Consider the following 20,580-nt stretch of genomic DNA (forward strand, 5'->3'; position numbering starts at 1 on the left):
CTGCCACCTAGGGCTCACCTCTGGTACTGCAGCACCTTCCGGCATGGCTTGGCCGCCTCTGACTTTGTCCAGGACAGCCACTTCTCCACGTGAAAGCCAGAGTGAGTTTCCTTAATCACTGCCCTGCTTCTTAGCCCTCCACGGCCTTCAGAATGAAATGGGAATTCCTTACTAAAGCACAAGTCCTTTAACATGACCTCTGATTATCTTTCTTCATCTCACTACCCCTTCCCTCTCAAACTAAGAAACTGTTCAACCAAATTACTTTTGGCTCCTTTGGCCTGCAGGCTCCTGCAACGGCAGCCTTTTTAAGCTTGTATGGTCCTTGTAAGGCTGCAGGAGAGCAGAGCAGAGGCTGGAGTAGTGGCAGCACCAAGGACAGAGGCCCAGAGGACGGTTGTGCAGACAGAGGGACCCAGAGGCAGAGACGGGCTTGCTGCACGCAGACTTGCTCTGAGTGAATGGGATCCTAGTGACTGACCTGCCACCTGGAAATAAAGTTGGGTATGACCCTTTCACCCCAAGAACGTTTTGCTGTCATTTTCTTTGGTCACACTGAATCCATAGCGAACTTGCCCAGGGCTGAAACCCATTGGCAAGACATCAGGAGTTCATCAATTCATATTTAGTGATGATGCAAATAGCAAAAATATGACATTTAATTTGACATTCTTAAAGAAACATGTAGAAATATTGTCTGGAAAGATTATTACTCTATCAATATTATTTATTTTAAAGAGCAAATCTTATTACAAGACTATGTTAGTCATCTATCCATTTAAAAATATTTACTGTCTACCAGGTGCTGTGATAGAAGCTGGAAATGCAATTAGAACAAGAAGGTCACCATCCCTGGTCTCCTGAGCCTTATCAGCGGGGGTACAGACACAAATAGGTGGGACAAGACTGTCTTCCTCAGAATATCTGCAAGAGGAGGGCTCTCTGGAATTGTGATCTGAAGAGTCAAGGGTATTTGTCAGGATAACAGGGCAGGGGAAAGTAAGGAGAAAGGTCTAAGAAAAGAAAAAGTACCTTAATGGATACTGTCTGGACAGCTGTACAGACAGAGGGACCCAGAGGCATAGACGGGCTTGCTGCCTGCAGACTCATTCTGAGTGAATGGGATTCTAGTGACTGACCTGCCACCTGGAAATAAAGTTGGGTACAACCCTTTCACCCCAAGAATGTTTTCCTGTCATTTTCTTTGGTCACACTGAATACATAGCAAACTTGCCCAGGGCTGAAACCCATTGGCAAGACAATTGGCATAGTCGGCAGGATTCATTGTTGACCAAGGAAAAAGATAAGCTGCCCTTATGGCAGGGGTGCTTCAGCGGGCTGCCCCTGTGAATGGGGAGACAGTGGATCATCCCCCAATGGGTATGTGGTCTGAGGTGGCTTGCCTCCTAGAGGACTGGGCCCCACCCCAGGACTGGAGGCAAGTGGAGGTGACACCTGAAGGAGTAGGGGTGGCCCTTGGTATAATAGCAGATCCTTTGAGAAGCAGAGTGCCCGTGAGGCAGCGGGGACTGTGGGTTGGCTGCTTCTCACAGTATTAAAAAAGTCTACAGAGGAGACCCAAGAAATGGCGGCATGAGAACATGAACTGCAGACTTCTGTGGATGCCCTGAGGAGGAAAATGGTATTGATGTGGGAGGAGATGGCACTAGAACATGAGCTGCAAACCTCTGCGGATGCCCTGAGGAAGGAGATGGCCTGGATGTGGGAGGAGGCAGCATGAGAGCACCGGCAGCAAGGAGCAGCGCTGCCAGGTGTTCTGAAGGAGGAAGAGGCCATCAAGGAAAAAGACGAGCCCCTGAGGGAAGCACAGGCAGAGATGGCATGAGAACGTCAGCTGCAAAGCCTTGAGCTGAAGGTAAGAGACCTTCTGAAGACTGAGGTAGCATTGCTGCGAGGCACAGTAGAAAACGTAAAGGTTGTAGCAGAGGAGGCACTCGGGGGAGGGGAGAGAAAGGTGCCATCAGCCCCAGAAATGGAGGGACTGGAGCAGGATGAAGGGGTGGTGCCGGAGGCACTGGCGCCTCCTGTACTGAAAGCACGCCCAGTGGTTGTAAAGAAAATAAAGACCCAGCAGCTGAAAGTTCCCCCAGGAGAGGAGCAGCCCCCTCCCCAGGCCGTGGAGCACTCTACGGTCCGCCCCTATACTCAGGCTGGGCTGGTGGATTTGGGCTCCTGGTTTAGGCTGAAGACCTCGGAGTCGATATCAGCTTGGCTCCTGTGTCTGTGGGACTTAGGGATGGATGGAATTGCTCTTTCGGGATCAGAGATGGGCAAGCTGTCTTCCCTGACAGTGCAGCCCGCCTTGAGGCAGCGATGACAAAATGCACATCAGACCCCAGGAAGTCACTCCCTCCTCGATTGGCTTATGGCTGCACTTCGTGCTGTGTGGCCCAATCCGGGTGATCTGCCATCCTCTCCTGTTAGATGGCAGATGTATGCTGAGCTCCAACAGGTGCTATGAGAGCTAGGCATGAGAAATGCCATCTATAGTCCAGAGAATTATGGCCCAAATGAGGAGATTTTCACTACTGGGATGAGAAATACTGTACTTCAAACGACTCCTATATCCCTCTTTGGGTCTCTAGTGACCATTGTTTCCCCTCACTTAGGGCAGCCCGTAAGTGAGGTGACACGTACAGTAGCAGACTTAGGAGAGGCAGAAGCAACGAGAGTCCGGAAAGAAATCAGACCTGTTACTCACAAGAAGAATTTACAGGCCCCATGAGGGTTACGAGGACCCAGATGTGGGTTGATTTGATACAGGTAGGAGCAAATGGAAGAAAATTAGAGAGGAAGCCCAATAGGATCTTACTGTAGCTATGGCAACAACTGAAACCAGAGCAGCAGTTCCAGCCATTAAGACCAAAGAGGCATTGTCACGACAGAAACAGAGCCACGAGTCCGGCCTGTGTGTCTGCAAAACTTTTTGCTGGAGAGGTTGGAGAACAGTAATCGAGCTTCCTTGCACAGGGACCATTGCAGAGGACTAAGAGCACATAGATTGAGAGGACAGAATCCTGGAGGGGTGGAGTGTGGATAAAACGAGAGTTCCTGTGGCCAGGATTCTCACCTGCTGTGGTTACCTAGCTCACTGCACATCTGTGGGCAATACATGGCTGTTGACTCTATAAAAAGAGCTCCACCCAGTGCTCTGGGCACAACATGGTGGCACGGCTGCAAGGCTGCAGGAGAGCAGAGCAGAGGCTGGAGTAGTGGCAGCACCAAGGACAGAGGCCCAGAGGACGGCTGTGCAGACAGAGGGACCCAGAGGCAGAGACGGGCTTGCTGCACGCAGACTCGCTCTCTGTGTGAATGGGATTCTAGTGACTGACCTGCCACCTGGAAATAAAGTTGGGTATAACCCTTTCACCCCAAGAACGTTTTGCTGTCATTTTCTTTGGTCACACTGAATCCATAGCAAACTTGCCTGGGGCTGAAACCCATTGGCAAGACAGTCATACTTGAAAAATAAGAGTGATTAGCTTTAATCAGTGCATTTTAAACTAATTTTGGGATCCGATTTGCCAGCTTTTATAGAGTCAGGACTAATCCAAATTGGCATCAGAAAGTCAGTCTTCATCTGGGCAGCCAGAAGCCAGAGCACAGACACCTGGGCTTGGCTGCTGATATTTCACCTGCTGAGACTCTCTGGCTATTTCTCTGCTCACTAGACTAGACAGAGGACCATACAAGCATCCAGAAAATGCAGACTCTCTGCTCTGCCATCTGCATACACACTTCACCTCCAGTGGTGAGAAGCTATAGCCTTTTATTTACTTTTTGACCAGGGGTTCCCCCTTATCCTCCCCACCTAAGTCTAGGGAGGTGAATTCCAACTAATTACCACCAGGCGACTCATCACAAAACCATCATTTTCCCAGCAACTCAGTCCCAGAAGTCTTGGCCCTAGTGAATCCCTAACAATTTGTTATTAACATGAGAACATCTTTTCTTTTGTCCAGTTGGACCCTGCTCTCAAATTGTTATGTTCACCCTTACAAATCTCAAATGCCGAAATGTTTCCTCACCACAAACTTACAAAATTCCTTCACTGATCATTGCAGGAAGCAGAATTAGAGAATCAGTTTTATGAAAACCAATTGTGCCATGACTTAGTACCTGGAGAAGAGACCACCCATTTAGCAGAGGAAAAAATTACTAAATGGCAGGCCTTTGGTAGACTCTGGGATTGCAATTGCGTGTTTATCATAAGATATTATATCATTTCATTAATGCATGTCTGAAAGATTAGAAATGTACAGATTACCGTGAAGGAGATGTACAGGGGCCATGGGAGGCCTTTGGTCTGATTTAGGAGGTGGAGAAGACAGCTGAGGATTTGGCCTGGAGGTGGGTTTGGAGGTGGGTTCGTGGAGTACAGTGTTGGAGCCACCTGCATGGACAGAGCTTTAGGCAGCTGGAATATTCCAGAGAGATCTGCCCCGGAGCTACTGACTTAAAAATAATTGGAGTATAAACAGAAGTGGATCCATTAGCATGAGAAAGGTTGCCTCGAGAGAGCGCAGGGAACACCTGTAAGGAAGACTGGAAAGGAGGACGGCTGTGAAACCAAGGCCAAGAGCGTGATGGGAGAGGGGGCCCTTCCACCATCGAGGGCCTGCAGGGCTTCAGGTGGTTATTCCCAGAGCAGTAGGAAGCAGTCTCTGAAAATGTAACCAGTATTTTCAAGCAACTGCGCAAGCCAGAAATCTGGTGAACTGACCTGGGTGCCTGCTTCACCCCCAGACCCAAGTAATAACCAATTCCTGCATCTACCTCTAAAACATCTCCAGGAACCATTCCATTTTCTCCATCTCCACCTCTCTCATTAGGCCACCATTTTAATTCTCGCTTAGATTATCACAACAGCTTTCTTACTATTGCCTTGAATTCTGCCCAAGGAAGACTGAAAAGGAGGAGGGCTAGAAAAAGGAAGGAGGAAAACCAGGCAAGTGTGACCGTGTTCCTGAGGCTTGGGAAAGGAGCTTTTCAAGAAGAGCAGCCAGTGGTCTCAGAAGCTCCGGAGAGGTCACGCGAGAAGGAGTCTGACAAGTGTTTGGACTTAGTGACATGGAGGTCGTGGGTTACTTTTATGAAAGCTTTCTGTGGAGATCTGTGGACCACAATGGATTTGGGGGAATAATAAAGTGAGGTAGTGGTGAAAGTGTATTTAGACATCTTCAAAAAAGTTTGCCCGTGAAGGATCAGGAACATAAAAGTGGGGTATTATTGAGAGGGAGGGAAAAGGGGCTGAGTGCTCCCGAAACACCCCTCCAAAAGACAGTTAATTATCTGGGGCCTATAACAGTCCTACTTATGCTGCTTTCTGAGTATATAGTGGTGAATGAAACAGGCTGTCCTCAACACTTATACGGTTAAAATAATTGTTTTCCTCCCTACTCAAAACATCATCAAGCCTGTCAAAATAAATGATAATTTCTTAGTATCATCTTATATATAATTCTTACTCATATTCCCCTAGTTGTCCTTACTATGTCCTTTACAATGGGCATGTCCAAACCACTACCCAATTTAAGACAATGTGCTTCATCTGATTATTATGTTTCTTGAGTCTCTTAGAAATTGGAATGATTTTCTTTTTTCCTGACTCTGTTTTTCATGATCCTAATTTTTGTCTTGTAGAATATTCCTTCTATTGGATCTATCAGATTGATTTCTCATGGTATAATTTAGCTTGATTTCCTATCTCTAATATTACCTCTAACTTGGAGTTAGATCTTAAAGCTTAGTTGGATTTGTGATTTTTCGTAAGAGTGACTCATAGGTCCTAACGGGCTTCATCCCGCATGATACCAGGAGACAACATCTGGTTCCCCGCGTTTGGTTACACTAGGCTTGGCCCTTGAATTAAGGTATGGAAAAGCCTGTTTGATCTCCTATGCAAATTTATCTTTTAAGCTTGCCATCAGAAAGTGATCTGTATAGATCTGTGTAATGTTACCTTGCATGTATCCAAATACCCAGTTCCCCACCATTCACTTCCTGGTTTCAGCCAAATACTAATTTTTCCTTAGAAGTTTCATTAGGCGGTTGTAAAATAATGATTTTCAACTTTCATCATTCCTTCTACATTTATTAGTTTGTGTGCTTCCATGAAGTAGGAGTTTTCTTAAACAATTGGAATTATTTAGTCATTGTGAAATAGTTTCCTACCAGAAAGAATAAGTGCTTCATTCTTTCACTTCAGTTCACAATGTTTAAAGGTGGGATAATAGCTGACCCTTGTTACTTTGGCTCATGAATTTTCATAGATTCAATCTATTAAAATCAATTATTCTTTTTGATTCTCAAAATCGTCACAAATTTGGCCACTGGGAATCCCTTCTGTCTTTAAAAAAATATTTAAACAATTTGTGGTACGATATACATAACATAAAAACATCATTATAACCATGTTTAAATGTATAGTAAGCATATTCACATTATTGTGCGTCCATCACCACCATTCATCGCCAGAGCTTTTTCATCATCTAAAACTGAAACTCCTTAACCTTTTAAAAGTCACTTTTCCATTCCTCCTACCCAGTCCCTGGCAACCACCATTCTACTTTGTGTCTCTTCGGATTTGACTTCTCTTAAGAACCTCATGTAAATGGAATCACACATTTATCCTATTGTTACTGGCTTAGTGTCTTCCAGGTTCACTCATGTTTAAGAGTTTGTCTGAATCTCCTTCTATTTTAGGGCTGAATAATATTCCATTGTATGTATATCACATTTTGTTTATCCATTCACCTGTTGATGGACCCTTGGGTTGCTTCCATATTTTGGCTACTGTGAGTAATGCTGCTTTGAATGTGGGTGAACAAATACCTATTCCAGTCCCTGCTTTCAATTTTTAATATGTGTAAAACCAGTCACGGACTTGCTGAATCATATGGTAATTCTATTTTTAATTTGTTGAAGAACTGCCATACTGCTTTCCACAGTGGCTACACCATTTTACATTCCCACCAGTGGTTGCACAAGGATTCCAGTTTCTCTACATCTTGCCAACACTTTTGGGGTTTTTTGGGTAATAGTTATTTTAATGGGTACAAACTGGCATCTCATTGTGGTTTTGATTTTCATTTCCCTAGTAGTTAGAGACGTTGAGCATCTCTTCATGTGCTTATTGGCCACCTGTATGTCTTTGGAGAAAAGTCTATTTCAAATCCTGTGCCCATTTTGAATCTAGTTTTTATGTTCTCTGTGCATTCTGGATATTAGTCCCTTGTCAGATATGTCAGAATTTACAAATGTTTTCTCCCATTCCATCGGTTGCCTTTAATACTCTGTTGGTAGTGTCTTTGGATGCACAAAAGTTTTAAATTTTGATTAAGTCCAATTTTGTCAATTTTTCCTTCTCCTGCCTATGAGTTTGGTGTCATGTTCAAGAAATAATTGCCAAATCCAATGGCATGAAGCTTCCCCTTAGTTTTTTATAATTTTAGCTTTTATGTTTATGTTTTTGATCCATTTTGAGTTAATTTTTGTATGTGGTGTTGAGGGTCCAAGGTCATTCTTTTGCAAGTGGATATCTAGTTATACTAGCACCTTTTATTGAAAAGACTGTCTTATCCCCAGTGGATGGTCTTGGAACCTTTGTTGAAAATCATATATATGGGGATTTATTTGGGGGCTCTGTTCCTTTATGTTGCAAACAGGTCTATCCTTAATGCCAGCACAACACTGTTTCGATTACTGTGGTTTTGTAGTGAGTTTTGAATCAGGCAGTACGTCTAGCATCTGGTCTGGATCCGTGCCATGGTAGGTGAACTTGCAGAATGTCCACTTCTGCCATCTTGTCGGTTTTTTGGAAAGCTCTGCATGTAAGATTGCATCATCTGGGAACAGAGTTAGTTTTACTACTTTTTAAATTTGGATGCCTTTTATTTCTTTTTCTTGCCTAACTGTACTGGCTAGACCCAATATGATGTTGAATAAAAGTGGTGAAATCAGGCATCCTTGTCTTGTTCCTGATCTTAGAGGAAAACTGTCAGTCTTTCACCATTGACAATGATGTCAGAAGTGGCTTTTTCATAAATACCCTTTATCATGTTGGAAGTTTTCTAGTTTTTTAGTGCTTTTTTTTCTAATCATTTAAGGATGTTGGATGTTTCAAAAATGCTTTTTCTGCATCACTTGATAGGTTTGTGTTTTCCCTTATTTAATATATTTACATTGATTGATTTTTGTATATTTAATCAGCCTTGCATTCCAGGGATAAATCCCACTTGATCTGTGGGTGGATTTGATTTGTTAGTTTTTTGTTGAGGATTTTTGCACCTGTATTAGTAAAAAAAAGTTTGTAGTTTTCTTGTGATGATGTCTTGTCTGTTTTTGATATCAGGGTAATGCTGGGCTCACAGAATGAGTTGGGAAGTATTTCTCCCTCTTAAATTTTTAAAGAATTTTAAAGACTTCAAGAAGCACTGGTGTTCTTAAATGTTTAGTAGAATTTACTGTGAAGCTATCAAGTTCAGGTCCTTGCCTTGCCCTGGGGCTCTTGGTTGCTGATTCAGTCTCCTTACTAGTCATGGGTCTGCTTCCATTTCCATTTCTTTATGATTCAGTGTTGGTAGGTTTGTCTTTCTAGGAACTTATCGATTTCTTTTAGGCTGTCAAATTGGTTGGCATGCAGTTGTTCATTGTAGTCTCTTATAGTCCTTTTCCTATCTGTAGAATCAGTAGTAATGTCCTCACTTTCATTTCTGGTAATAGTAATTTGAGTTTTCTCTTTTTTTTTGGTTGGTCTAGTTAAATGTTTGACAATTTTATTAATTTTCCAAATAACCAACTTTTGGTTTCATTGATACTGCTTTAATACTTCCTTCCTTCTGCTGGCTTTGGGGTTAGTTTGTTCTTTCTCTAGTGTCTTAAGGTGTAAAGCCAGATAGATATTTGAGATCTTCTTTTCCTGCCCAAATATAATAGATTTGGTTTTTATTGTAGAGCACATGAGCTCTTTGTTTAACTGTGAGGATTTACAGTTATAAATTATGTCTTAGCACTGCTTGTGTTGTACCCCACTCTTTTTTTAATGTTATATTTTCATTTTCATTTGTCTCCTAGGAATTTCCTGATTTCCTTATGATTTCTTTTTTGACCTATTTGTTGCTTAAGAGTGTGTTGTTTAATTCCACAAGTTTGGGGATTTTATAGTGTTGCTGCCATTACTGATTTCTCTCTTAACCTATTGAGACTTAGTTTGTGACCTAACATATGATCTATCTTGGAGAATGTACTATGTGCACTTGAGAAGAATGCATTAGGTAGACTGTTCTGCATGTTTGTTACATCTACTTGGTTTATTATGTTGTTCAAGGTCTTTGTCTCCTTATCCTCTGGTTGTTCTATCCATTATTCTGAGTGGGGTGTTGATGTTTCCAATTATTGTTTTAGAACTGTTTATTTCTTCTTTCAATTTGGTTGGGATTTGCTTCATATATTTGGATGGTTTGTTATTAGGTGTATAAATGTTTATCATTGTTTTGTCTTCTTGCTATATTGGACCTTTTATTAATAGATAATGTCCTTTGTCTCTTGTAACCTTTTTTGACTTAAGGTCTATTGTGTCTGATATTAGTATAGCCATTCCCACTCTTTTGTTTACTATTTCCATGGAATATCTTTTCTCATTGTTTCACTTTCTACCTATTTGTTTCTTTGGATCTAAAGTGAGTCTCCTGTAGACGCCATCTAGTTGCGTCATGTTTCTTTTAATCCATTCTTCTAATCTCTTTTATTAGAAAGTTTAAGCCATTTACATTTAGAATAATCACTGATAAAGAGGAAGTTCTGTCATTAAGCTATTTGTTTTCTATATGCCTTTTAGATTTTTTGGTTCTTCTTTTACTGTATTATGTTTTTTGTGTTTAGCTGATTTTCTTTTGTAATGAAACTTTAATTCCCATCTCATTTCCTTTTGTGTATATTCTATAGCTATTTTCTTCCTGTTTACTATGGGGAACATCTAACCATCCAAAGGTTATAATACTCTTAATTTAAATTTATACCAGCTTAACTTCAGCAGCACAAAAAAACTGCCTCATCAAGTTCTACCCCTGCTAATGATGTCACAAAATTACATCTTCATGCATTGTATATCCCAAAATATAGTAAAAATAGTTTTTGTATGCTTTAGTGCCCGAGAGGAAAAAAAACTTTTCCTTTACTCTCAAATTTACAACATTTTTCTAAGCAGCTCCAACACTATAACTGCCTGGAGTTAGCACTCAAACCCACAGATTAAGGGCTTCCTCCTACAAGACTGCTCCCCATCCCCTGCTTCAGACACCAATTGCAGGTCTAGATTGTCACCTGGGCTTCTGATCGGCTGACTATATATAAATTGGGATTCCCATGACCCCTTCCTTAGGTTTGATAATTTAATAGGGTACCCCACAGAACCCAGGAAAACAGTATACATGCTATTGCTTATTTATTACAAAGTATATTTTAAAGGCTACAGGTGAACTGCTAGATAAAGAGATACATGGGGGGGTGAGGTATAGGAAAATGGGAGGTGTGGGGAAGGGGTGTGAACTTTCCCCAGGCACAACACCCTCCCCGCACCTCCATGTGTTCAACAATCCAGAAACTCTCTGAACTCCCTATTTTAGGGCTTTTTATGAAGGCATTGTTAATTCATTTTCTAGCCCCTTTCCTTTTCCTGAAGAATGAAGGGTGGTCAGAATTTCCAAGCTTCTAAGAATGGCTTGGTCTTTCTGGTGACCAACCCCCTCCAGGAGCCCCCCAGGAGTCACCTCATTAGAACAAAAGATACTCCTATCACCCAAGAAATTCCAAGGGATTTAGGATCTCTGTGTCAGGAACCAGGGGCAAAGATCAATATATAGATTTCTTATTATTTTATAATTAGTCTCTCAAATCATGTAGAAAACAAAAAGTGGCATTAGAAATCAAATTACACTAAGATTAGCTTTTATAATTGTCCATATGTTATTTACTTTTACCAGGAATCTTTATTTCTTCATACAGCTTTGAGTTACTGTTTAGTGTCCTTTTATTTCAACTTGCTGGACCCCATTAGCATTTCTTGCAGGGCAAGTCCAGTGGTAATGAACACCCTTAAATTTTGTTTATTTGGGAATGGCTTGATTTCTCCTTTATTTTTGAAGGATACTTTTGACAGATATAAGACTCTTGGTTGACCGTTTTTTCTTTCATCACTTTGAATATATCAACCTACTACGTTTTGGCTTCCAAGGTTTCTGATGAGAAATCTGCTGGAAATCTTATTTGGGAATATGTGATGAGTTGCTTCTTGTTTTCAAGGTTCTCTTTGTCTTTGGACAGCTTGATTATATGTGTCGCAGTGCGGATTTTTTTCCATTTATCCTAGTTGATGTTCATTATGCTTCTTGGCCTGCCTATATTCATGTCTTTCTTTCATCAAATTTGGTAAGTTTTCAGCCATTATTTCTTCAAGAACTATCTCTGCCCATTGCTTTCTGTCTTCTAGGACTCTCAAAATATATATGTTGGTCTGCTAAATGTCCCACAGTTCCTTTAGGCTCTGTTCAGTCTTCTTCAATCTTTTTCTTTCTGTTCCTTAAATTGGTAATTTCAGTTGAGCTATACTCAAATTAGCTGATTCTTCTGCTTACTCAAATCTGCTTTTAAGTCCCTCTAGTCAGTTTTCATTTTAGTTATCATACTTTTCAGGCCCAGAATTTCTTTTCTGTTTCTTTTTGTCTCCCTATCTCTTTATTTCCATTTTGTTCATGCATCATTTTTATGACTTTGTCCACATCCTTTTTCTGAATGTCTGTTTGAGCTGTTTGAGTGTCTTTAAGGCACTTATTTAAATCGTTTTGCGTAAAAAGTCCACCATTTGGTCTTTCTCAGGGATATTTTCTTTTTTTGGAGGTTGTTTTTAAAGTGGAGATTTGAATCTTATAACATAGAAATCTGAAAGTCAGATTCTCCGTCTTCCTTAGGGTTTGTTGTTTGTCTGTTTGTTTGTTTATATGGTTTTTATTTTTTTCATAAAATATTATTGATATACACTGATGAAGGTTGCACATGAAAAAACAATGTGGTTACTACATTCACTCATATTACCAAGCCCCCCCCCCAATACCCCATTGCATTGCAGTCACTATATGGTTTTTCTTTTTGATTGTTATATGTTGTCTCTGTGCCAAGATCATCCTGAGGTGTAAATGTGAATTTCCTCAAATATTTTTCTGAATCTGCATCTTTTCTTCTGATATATGTGGTTGCTTCTGAATATTTCAGTCCTTAAATGTCTGCTTCCCAAAAGAGAAAAAAGGCAAAGACAGAGGGGGAAAGAAATTGGCACCAGCCCTTTTAATACCCTGGAAATCTGGTTAGTTGGAGGACGAAGGATTTGTAACAATGGCAGTGGGCCTTTCAACAGTGGCTTCCCACCTCTGTGTCTTCACCTCATGATCAGAGGCAGCAACTACACATCAGAACACAGATTCCCAGAATTTGGAGCACAAGATTTTTATTGCCCACTCTGGCTCCTACAAACTGAATGTAAGCTGCTCCATGAACGTGTGTAAGGCTGCCTGCTATGGGACTAGCGCTGTTTTGTGGTAGTCTCCACCTACCTAAGAGCTGAAATCAAAATTAACCATAGTTTATCTTCCAATTTAATTTCCTGGAAATTACCAACCTTAAATAGACTCCATTACATCAGACAAATTCTGAAGGTGTAATTGTTATCTTGGTAGGACACAATCCTAATCACCTTTGAAAGTTCCATTATTTTCTGGCAAGATGTACCAGACTCTAAACATCTCCTGAATATAAGCATGAGCAACTTCTTCCTGAACCCATCTCCTCGAGAAAGGGAAACAAAAGCAAAAATGAACTCATGAGACTACCTTAAACTAAAAAGTTTTTGTACGGCAAAGGACATCATCAACAAAACAAAAAGGCATCCTACAGTATGGGAGAATATATTTGTAAATGACATATCCAACAAGGGGTTAACATCCAAAATATATAAAGAACTTACATACCTCAGCACCCAAAAAGCAAATAACCCGATTAACAAATGGGCAGAGGATATGAAGAGATGGCTCTCCAAAGAAGAAATTCAGATGGCCAACAGACACATGAAAAGATGCTCCACATCGCTAATCATTGGGGAAATGCAAATTAAAACTACAATGAGATAGTAAGGATGGCCAGCATCGAAAAGACTAAGAACAACAAATGTTGACGAGGATGCAGAGAAAGGGGAACCCTCCTACACTGCTGGTGGGAATGTAAGCTTGTTCAACCACTGTGGAAAGCAATATGGAGGTTCCTCAAAAAACTAAAAATAGAAATACCATTTGACTCTGGAATCCCACTCCTTGGAATATACCCAAAGAATACAACTTCTCAGATTCAAAAAGACATATGCACCCCTATGTTCATTGCAGCACTTTTTACAAAAGCCAAGATATGGAAGCAACCTAAGTTTCCATCTGTAGATGAATGGATAAAGAAGATGTGGTACATATATACAATGGAATATTATACAGCCATAAGAAGAAAACAAATCCTACCATTTGCAGCAACATGGATGGAGCTAGAGGGTATTATGCTCAGTGAAATAAGTCAGGCGGAGAATGACAAGTAACAAATAATTTTACTCATTTGTGGAGTATAACAATGAGGCAAAACTGAAGGAACAAAATAACAGCAGACTCAGAGACTCCAAGAATGAACTAGTGGTTAAGAAAGGGGAGGGGTGTGGGAGGAGGGGTGTGGGAGGGCGGGTGGGGAAGGAGGGTGAAGGGGATTGAGGGGTATTATGTTTAGTACACATGGTGTGGGGGATCAGGGGGAGAACAGTGTAGCACAGAGAAGGGACATAGTGGATCTGTGGCAACTTGCTGCACTGATGGACAGTGACTGCATTGGGGTGTGGGTGGGGACTTGATAATATGGGTAAATGTAGTAACCACATTGTTTTTTCATGTGAAACCTTCATAAGAGTGCATATCAATCATACCTTAATAAAAATTTAAAAAAAAAAGATGTACCAGGCTCATTTATTGCTGCCTTGTTATAGACTTGTAGTCAGGAAATTCTCTTCCTTTTAGTGAGAAATGGAATTGGAGACCAAAATGTGAGCTTGAAGATGCTGTGAGTTTGTATAGAATATTTCGTATTTAAATTTTGGTGTTTTTACTTCTCTGAAGTAAATTCTTCCAAAAAGAGAATTTTCACTTATGCTGGAAATCCCACTTTCTCATATTATTTTAAAACCATTTTACTGTGAAAAATAGTACTCAGAAAAAGTGAATATAAATGCATAGCTTAATGAATTATTAGAATGAAAAGACTTTGTGAAACACTGCCACCACCACAGTAGTGCACCTTATCACGTTACCCCATGTCCCCCCTCCCCCAATATAACTTGTAACCTATTGTCTGGACATAACTTTTTGGATTCCTCTATTTCTGTTTATGATATTCCTGTAATTGGAGTAAAGGCTGCAGTTGCTTTCTTAAGTTCTGCTTTCTTTCTTTTTCTTAAGCTTGTGTTTGAAATGTTAGTTTTTCCTTGATCTGCGGCAGCATTTTTCAGGTGGATTTGCTTTTTCTCTTGAGAAATTACAATCTTTGATTTCTTTTTTCTTTCTTTGTGTATAACTTTATTTCGTTAGTGTAAATGATTAGATGTGGAATTGCTGTATAAATGGTACATAAATGAGTTATAAAAAGTAATTTACACTTCAGTCTTCTCCAAACCTATGGCTTCACTAATCAAAGTTCCTTGCCTAAGACTATTTGGTCCCTTAAAGTGCTATTACTCACTTCAGAACTGCTCAGGGTTCTTGTAAGTGTCTGAAATGATTCACAGTTACTTTCTGAGGTTTCACTTTATCTTGGAAATCATACTGGCTGATTCCTTTATAGCTGACTCCAAGCCCCCAAGGAAGTCCTTGTTGATCCTTTACTGCATAATAACGGGCATCATAAGTCAGCAGAGCTTCTACTATTTTCATATAGTGAACCACAGTTTCTCCTCAAGCCCATCTTTGATATTCACATAATCTTCAATCACTCAATCATCACAGTAAGCAAGGCATTGATGCTCCTGAAGAGTTTTGGTTGGAAAGGCTGGTAATATCTTTAAATCTTTTCTGGCATTTTGATCACCAAGGCCCTGCAGTGAAGTGACACTAGGTCTAGAGGATCAGTTGATTGACTGGTTCTTGGGACTCTGAGTCTGACCTGTTGGATGGGAAAAAGAGGATGTGGAGGAGGGAACAGGAAAGCTGGGGCGGAGTAGACATAATCTTCAATTTCTATTTTGATGTTTTTGTATCTTTTATGGATACATACTACTTACATTTTCCTCTTGGAATGGATTTGTCTTCTCTGGACCTTCCCAGCACAGGAGTGGGTGGGATAGCTTTCCCAGTTTCTCAGCTCAAGAGGTCATTCTCTACTACTACAGGAATGGACAGCTTTAAAATATATGATTCTTGGATGCTATCCTGTTTCAAGAGAGTCTACTACCAGTTTCTTCTTTTCTTCCCTTCACAGCAGTGACCCATCAAAGGTACTGCCCCTGGCTTCTAAGACAGCGTCCCCCCCCCCTTTTAAAAAGTCTGCCTCTTTTCCTTATCTCCTCCGGTTTGATCTCAGACCTGTCCACAGCATTTTCCACTTAGGTTGAGACCTTCTTCAATAGGTAGATATTTTCAGAGGGTTTCTAACTTTTGCTGAAGCCAGAACCCATCTGAGGCGTCCATTCTTCTACCTTTGTGGCTTTCTGCACCCATTTTGCTGGTTTGCGATGTTCCTTCACCTTCATTCACACTTTAATATAATCTGGAGTGTGAGAATTTTCTTGGAGTTTTGAGGAGTGTGAAGGTTTTCTTAGAATTTTATTAAAGGTCTGTAGGTTGTGGAATATATTATTTGTTCTCTTTGTAGCATTTTATGAAATAAAAACAAAAAAAATGCCAAGGAGGAAAAATAGTATGAGTCACATCTAGCCTTCCCCCATGCTCCTGTCTGTCAGCCCTGCCTCTTAGAAAGCCCAATGTGCACAATGACCTGAAGGCAGGATAACTCAGTCAAGAGGTGATGGAGGCCTAGGGTGAGGTGTGGAGATGAGGAGGGACTTATGAAGCAGGATTTGAACTAGGGTGAATTTCACCTTTCTCTCCTCTCTCTCCAAGGATACTGAGAAGTCAGTGTCCTTGGACATGTTTCCATCTTCTGGAAGCAGCGGAGTGCACACCTCTTGGAACCATGGCCCACCAGGTGTTCACTTTCCTCAGCGCACAGAGCTGGAGAGGGTCCCCGTGGTCTCTGCTGAGACACCCAGGCAGAATGCAAGTGAAATGGGGCCACGGTTTAGCATGTTGCTGCCTGAGCTTGGTGTGAACTACTGCCCTCAAGTGACTGTTACTGCTTCCCCGATCATTTACTCTCAGGGAATATCTTCCTCCCAGCCACAAATGATGATTTTCAAGGGGCCCCAGACAATGCCTTCAGGATACCGCAGTATTCAGGGGATGGGCCATGACGTTCGGTGAGAGTTTAAGGGTGGCCCCCAGCAGGTTGCCAATGTCAGCTCCCAGTGGCATCCCAATGATGTCTCACATCGAGGTACTAACAATGCCTTATTCCCGCCCCCAAGCAGTACCTTTTAACAGACACTCTTTAACACCTGAAATGTTATTGGCCCAACCATGCCTTCTACTGAGGCCCAGGCAGTGCTCCCTCCTTTGGCTCATGTTACCTTCTACCAATCCCCACGACTTTGGGATGCCTCCAACTGGTTTCCCATCACTGCAGGCTTTAGAATCCCAGGACTCTGTGAGCCAGCCAGCTTCCCAGGAAGACCCCTTCCTACCTGAGCAGCCTATACCTGTTCCATGTAAAGCACAGCAGAACTCCACGGCCCAGGAAAGGGCTCCCAGGAGGAGACCCCCAATCTCAAGGCCTTACTGCTGCCAGCATGAGCGCTGTGGAAAAGCTTATACTAAACGCTTCCACCTCCGGAGTCGTGAACGCTAACACACAGGTGAATGAGGTATCGGTCGGGTGGGGTGGGACGGGGGTGGAGCCATGTCTGGTCTTCAGATTTGTGCTGGGCTGCTGCTTTGTAATGCTCTTGGATTAGCCCATCGCCTTTCAAACTTGGGATTGAGTTGTGTGGGCCCCCGACCTGCCTTAACACAGGCCGGTTTGTGCCAAGGTGACCGGGATTGCTGATTGTGTTGCCTCCTCACCGCTTGCCTATTTTTCCTTTTGATTCCTCAACCTTGATTGCTCTGCCTTGTACAGTCAGACCCCTTCCTTTCCACATGCTGGCCTGTGCCTCTACTTAATTCTCTCTTCCTTGTCACCCAACTCTGCAGGCGAGAGACCCTACAAATGCATGGGGGAAGGCTGTACATGCTGGTGAGGAGGTCTCCTGTAGAGCTGGCAGCCACTCCTGCCGGGCTGCTCAGGCTGGTTGGCAAGCAGGACCCGGACTGCTCCCACCCGGCATGATGCCCAGTTCTTCCCTGCTTCCCTTTTCCCAGGCTCAGTGCCCTAGGTTTGCACCTCCCAATCAAACATGAGTATTTAGTTCTTGTTTTAGGTTCTGTTCTCTAGGCGTCTTGGGGGTAGGGGAAATTAGACTGGGGCAGAGAAGGACGAACCTCACTATAACACTGAGGGCAGGTGCCTGGACTACCAAATACCAGGTGTTTAAGGGCCTGTCCTGCCCTGCTCCTCCCCTAGGGTTGAGGGCATAATGACTATATCCTGACAACCCAGCCAGGTAGTTCAGAACCTCGCTTCTCGATTTTAACCCTTACACCGACCAGCAAACTCATAGAATGGAACTTCCCCAAGCTCTCAGATGCCAACTATGATCAGTCTCCTCCAGAGAGAACCAGACTGGGCATGTAAGATGTGTCCCTGCCAGTTCACTACTGTTTTTCTCATTTACCAGAAGAGGAGACATGGCATAGAGATCACCTAGGCGCAGTGACCATGGGAGGAGGTGCACCTACAAGGGAAGGTTAGAAAGAGTTTGGGGGAGGTGACCCTTGAGCCCAGTCAGCAGATGTATCTGTTACCTAGTAGTCCCTCAAATGTTGAAATAAACTGAGCAGGTGAATGAAGAGGAAAGAGAATTTCAGGCAGAAAGAGAGCACTGGCCTTGGCATCCGCTCGGAGGAGAGTCAGCCCTCAAGCCTCTATTCACGCAACGAATGTTCTTTGAGCCGACAATGCAGAGAGCGCCGTGTCTGTGAGGGCACCCTGTTGGGGAACAGAGAGACAGTAGAGGGCTGTGTCAGGGAAGCAGACTTCTCCAGGAGGTGCCCAAGTGAGCCCTGAAGGGTTCCTGGGCATTAACTGGACCTCCCATTCCCTGGACATCTACACTTTTTCACACCTTGTGCTGGACGCTAAGAACTCAGAGCATGAGGGTTCCTTGCTTGCTGTGGAGCAGAAACATCACAGGTGAAACTTGAGGAAACACTCCACACTGCTGACGAGGCTCAAGCTCATGCCAGCTATCTAGGCAAGTTTAACTTGGGGACTTGGGTGTGCTTCAGCCCTGTACAGTGTGGCCACCTGAGTCCCTTCCCCTCGTGCCTTCCACATAGACTTCTGGGCATCCGGGTGCCCAGACTCCTGGAAGGAAGTGGGTGAAATAAAAAATAAGGGCAGGGGGTGCTCATTTTTGACCCTGTTACTGGCCCCAGTGACTGAGGATTCAAGTACTTGGAGTCTCTTTGATTCCCACCTGGGCGCCAGGTCCCTTCTGTGGGGCAGAACATGTCAGACTCAGTGGCCCAGGGCAAGGTTCCTTTCTGGGAGGCAAGAGAACAGTCTGTTGGTGACCCATCACTGTCTCTGAGGAACGGAAGGGGGAGGATCCACTGGGCACGGTTGCACTGTGTGTACTACAGTGGGTAAAACAGGCTCTTGCCTTGGGTAGGTCACAGTCTAGTGGAGGAGGGATGAGAGGAATGTGCTCTAACGACAAACATCAGACACTTGGTGAAGTGGTCCAAGGGGGCTACGAAGGCCTTTCTTGGGAATGATTGCCCTAAAGCGGGCCTTAGCTAAGCCTTTCCTTCCCAGTATCACCTAGTTCAGCACAGGTCAGGATAGGGGCTGGGTAAGACATTTGTGTGACCAGTAGATTTTGAATCCTGCCTCTGCCGCTTCCTGGCTGTGTGGCCTCGGGCAGTGTACTCGCTCTCTGCTTCAGACAGCAGTGGAGAAAACGGATATAAGTCAAGTGAAGAGAGAGAGAATTAAGTGCACTTCAAAATGGTTCTTGAATGCTCCACATCGCTAGTCGTCAGAGAAATGCAAATTAAAACCGCAATGAGCTATCATCACCTCACACCAGTAAGGATGGCCAACGTCGGAAAGACTAAGAACAACAAATGCTGGCAAGGATGTGGAGAAAGGGGAACCCTCCTACACTGCTGGTGGGGATGTAAATTAGTTCAAACATTGTGGAAAGCAGTATGCAGGTTCCTCAAAAACTCGAAATAGAAATACCATTTGACCCAGGAATTCCACTTCTAGGAATTTACCCTAAGAATGCAGCAGCCCAGTTTGAGAAAAGACAGATGCACCCCTATGTTTACTGCCACATTATTCACAATAGCCAAGATATGGAAACAACCTAGGTGTCCATCAGTAGATGAATGGATAAAGAAGAGGTGGCACATAATACACAATGGAGTTATTATTCAGCCATAAGAAGAAAACAAATTTTATCATTTGCAACAACATGGGTGGAGCTAGAGGGTATTAAGCTCCGTGAAATAAGCCAGGCGGAGAAAGACAAGTACTGAATGATTTCACTCATATGTGGAGCATGAGAACAAAGAAAAACTGAAGGAACAAAACAGCAGCAGAATCACAGAACCCAAGAATGGACTCACAGTTACCAAAGGGAAAGGGACTGGGGAGGATGGGTGGGAAGGGAGGGAGAAGGGCGGGGGGAAAAAAAGAAAGGGGGCCTTACGATTAGCATCTGTAATGTGGGGGGTGGGGGGGCCACGGGGAGGGCCGTGCAACACAGAGAAGACAAGTAGTGATTCTACAGCATCTTTCTATGCTGATGGACAGTGACTAATGGGGCATGTGGGTGGGACTTGGTGAAGGGGGGAGTCTAGTAAACATAATGTTCCTCATGTAATTGTAGATTAATGATAAAATAAAAAAAATTGCATCTCAAAAAAAAAATACATACCATGTTCAATAAGATCCCGTAGTTAAGACTATAAATGAATTTAATATCACAACATGGGGAAAAAAATGGAAGGCCTGTGACAACCTGCCATGAGCAAGTGTCTATTGGCACCTTTTTTCCAGCAGCACTTGTGTCTCTGCGTCACATTTTGGTACACCTTGCCTTATTTCAAGCTTTTTACTATTATTTTTGTGAAGGTAATCTGCAGTCAGTAATCTCCGATGTTACTATTGCAGCTGTTCTGGGGCACGAAGAACCACACCCATATGAGGCAGTGAACCTCATGCATGAATGTGTGTGTCCTGACTTCTCCTCCAACAGGCTGTTCT

The sequence above is a fragment of the Manis javanica genome, chromosome X, assembly GCF_040802235.1.
Source record: "Manis javanica isolate MJ-LG chromosome X, MJ_LKY, whole genome shotgun sequence".
Lineage (NCBI taxonomy): Eukaryota > Metazoa > Chordata > Mammalia > Pholidota > Manidae > Manis > Manis javanica.